This window comes from Egretta garzetta, unplaced genomic scaffold, assembly GCF_000687185.1.
Source record: "Egretta garzetta isolate BGI_Z169 unplaced genomic scaffold, ASM68718v1 scaffold448, whole genome shotgun sequence".
NCBI lineage: Eukaryota > Metazoa > Chordata > Aves > Pelecaniformes > Ardeidae > Egretta > Egretta garzetta.
Genome location: NW_009260497.1, coordinates 1,556,708 through 1,560,579, shown reverse-complemented (window position 1 = coordinate 1,560,579; position 3,872 = coordinate 1,556,708).

Here is a 3,872-nt window from a genome sequence, read left to right as displayed (position 1 = left end):
CCGGCGAATCCTGGGCCCCCCCTGGGAGCTGCCTGCACCCCTTAGCACACACTGGCAGCTGCCTGCACCCCCTGAGCACCCCCCGAGCACCCCCCAGGAGCTGCCTGCACCCCCTCAGCACCCCTCAGGAGCTGCCTGTGGCCCCTGAGCACCCCCTGGGAGCTCTGCCCAGCAAGTACAGCATAGACATGAGGTACAGCTAAGGCCACCAGGGCCTCCTCTAGCAGCCCGGGGCTGAGCAGGGCCAGGCAGCATCGTCCCTTGTCTGTCTTTCCTTCATAGGAAGGAAGGTGACGGGCTGGGAGGGGATCCTAGGATGGCAGAGGGGTCTCTACGCCCCACTTTGAAGAAGCAGGATAGTCTTCTAACTTGTGTTTTTATAAGAAATATGGACTTTTCAACACTCTCTGCATATTTTCTTAGGTTTAAAAGCTGTTAAAAAAGGGTCACAGCTCTGGTGTGAGAGACATCCTGGGTAGAATCCCGGGGCCCTGAGTGTACTCATATACCCTAATCACCCTGAGCAGCCTTGTCTGGGGCCCTGGCTCAGTAGCTCCATTTAAGCCCAAATGTGGGCACTTATTCCTGGTTTAGACTGTGCTGTAGGTGTGCTTGTCTCCAGTCTTGCTTCTCTCCTGGGTAGGTCTTGGATGTCTGTTGTATTTAGCTTGTTTCTGCTCTGTCTTCTGAGGGGGCTCTATGGATGGACCTTGGACATGGTCCATCAGGGACTGCTGCTGGACCCAGTTGCCAGCGCTTGGCTCTGTGGTGCTGGGGAACTGTGCCTTGGTAGGCCAGGGCACTGCCTGTGCTGGGGTCACCCTCAGCTCCCAGCTCATTCCACCTTGCCCAGCAGTACCTGGATACAACCCAACTGTGGCTGCCTCGCTGTATGCAGCTTGCTGGCTTTCCTTCAACTTAAGAGGCTCCCGCTGCTTTGAAGTTCATGGGTGAGGAAGGTAATTGAGGTAGGGCATGCTCTGAAAGCTGCTAAATTCAAAACTTGGGTGTGAAGCAAATTCTGAGTTGGACATCCAACGTGGAGGGACCTGGCTTCTCCTGTGGACACTGTCTTGCTCATGCTTCCGTCTTCCAGCTGCTTTTTATGCATGCATTGTGTAAAAGCTGATGCATCTGGTGCCCTCCCACTAGCCTCCTGCCTTAAACCTGCTCACTCTGTGAGACCTTAAAGTGCATTCTAAGGTGTTTTCCTAAAAATTTGACACTGCTGAGACTTGTCCAATGTTGTGACCAATAGTCATTCTGCTGCCATCAGAAAAATGTGGTGCCCATGGGGAACACCGGTCCCCTGAGTTCCCTGCTGTTGTCTGGAGAAGTAAGAAGGGAATGATGTGCTGGTTGTCAAGAGTTTCCGTGGATGTGGTGAGTGCAGAGCAGGCAAATTGTAAAAATCAGCTAATAATTTTTCAGATGTAGAGGACATACCCTGAAAAGCTGATGTAGATTGTAAGGGTGCTGGTAACTTGCATTTATCTGCTTGACTGTTGGGATAACGTCTTCCCCCATGGGCTGGGGGGGACAATCTCACTGAAAGGTATCGGTGCATGCTAAGTCTAAGGGGAACATATCTGTAATTGTCCAACCAATATAACTTGGGTTTTGCTGATTTCCTTTGAATCAGTCCTCTAGGCATTTTTGCCTGTTATAATTTGAATATACTCCCTTGGAATACATGGGAAAATGCCTTGAATTACACAGGTCTCATGGCTCACAACAAAATGCCTTCTGTGTACGGAGTCTGCCAAGCTTTTGGCAATTGCAGGTGGTGTTTCCCACCTTCTTCTAAGTGTCCTGGCAGTCCTCTGATCTCAGCTTCTCTACAACATCTTGGTCGGGTTTGTAACCAGCTCCTTCACGTGTCCCTCATTGCCTTGTCCGCTCCTGGTGTGGTGGGTATATGGTTGCATGCTCAGTGGCCAGAGAGCAGCAGGGAGGCAGTGGGATTTGGAGTCTCTCCCAACCCCTCTGTGAGGCAGAACCGTGCAGGGATTGAGAGCTCAGGGCACAGGAGGGGGCCTTCATCAGTGAGTAGACTGGATTAGCTCCCAGCAATACTTACTGGGTCAGCCCCCTCCTGCTGCTGCTTCGCATACATGTTCCTGGTGCTAAATCCAGGGAAGGAAAGTCTGGCGATGCGACTGCAGGAATGGAGCTCAACTTGATCAGCTCCTAAGCCCAGCTGCTGAAGTCCTGTGTTTTTGCTAAACCTGTAAGGGCTAGAATTGCTCAAGACACTCCTGAGTTTAAGACCTGCCTAACACTCGGGCAGCTGTGCATTAAAATCAGCTGTTGGACCTGGGAGAAAGTAGTATCAGGCCTATCTTTGGGTCCTAATCCTCAGGATCGCCTCCCTCGATGAAAGTGATGTTAGCAGCTTGGGGAAAAAGGTTGAGTTGACTGTCGGGCACAGATCCCACAGCTCTGCATGAGATGGGACTAATAAACATGGCTCCAGCAAAGAAAATGGGGTACTAGGGTGCCTCAGTCCAGAGTTTTGTCGACATGCTTCAGGAATCAACATCAAAAAAAGCAGGCTTTTGGGTACCGAGGGGAAGGGTGGAAATGGGTGCTGTGATGCTGCAACGTAAAGGCTGAATTTGGGAGGAAAGGAGATGGTTTTTTTAATTGAGAGGGATGCTTTGGAGTGTAAATCCACGTGACAAGTGGGAGAACAGCTAGTAAGGAACCTGAGGGTCTGAGGCTGTGCTCTTGGCCCAGATTACAGCCAGCAGTGGTTGGATATTTCCTCTTCAGCCACTCAACCAGTAGGTCCCACTCAACAGTTGGAGGCCTCCAAGGTCAACTGGAGATGGATCCTTCCATTCAACTGCAGATGGATCCCAGAGGTATTTATTCCACCCTGGCCTCTCTTGTATTCTCTAAATGCAAACTTGTTTTCAATACCTCTAGCAAATATGTCTTTGTGCCCTGGTGATGACCTCCTGAACTTCTGGCTTTGCTACCAGAGCTGGCCCTGACTTGAAGGTGACCAGGGAGGGATTTAATGAATAAAAATAAAACAGCCTGCTGGAATCTGTGCTGAGCCACTAATCATGACAGAGAAGCAGTGGAGGCTCTTGCAATAACTCTGCCAATGTCATGAGAGACTCCACTCCTTCCAGTATCTCTCTGGCAATGTACCATAACAGAACCACTCCCAGTAAGAAAAAACCTGGTGTTTGAGGCAGCTTCTTTTCTGACACAGCAGAGTTGGTTTTTGTAGCTCAGTGGGAGAAATTATATGCAAAACGATGGATACAATTGACTCCCCTGCCCCCCCCCCCCTTTGGACATCTAGGGTAATAGCTAAAAAAGATGGAGAACGCAGAAGGCAGCAAGCGTGGAGAGCTGTGGCCAGCAAAGATGAGACACATCCCTGAAGAAGCAGATTTACAGCAGCTTTGTATTCCCAGAGGTGGAGAAGTCTATATGAGGGCATCAGATGCTTTTATGGAATCGTTTAGTTTGGAAAAGACCTTTAAGATCATCATTTAGTAAGGAGACAGATTCACAGTGGACAGAAGGATGTGTTTCTTTGCACGGTACGTATTTAAGCTGCTTGCTTTAGTGCTGGTTGACCATCCAATGGGTGTGCTGTGTCTTCTAGACAAATTCCTGGGCTACCTTTATAAGCTACTCTCCTGCTTGACCACAATGGCTTGGCATGAGTCCTTAGCATGGTGTAGCATGAGTGGATGGTCCCTCCTTGGTCCCAGTAGTATTTTGAGTGTCCCAGAGCTGGAAATACCTTTTGCCTTGGAAGATAAAGGGGAAAAATGCAATGCAGTCCCTGGAAAGGCCTTGCTACCTTAAGGGTTAGTCTCTGATCCCACTCTTTGTATGCAGAACCT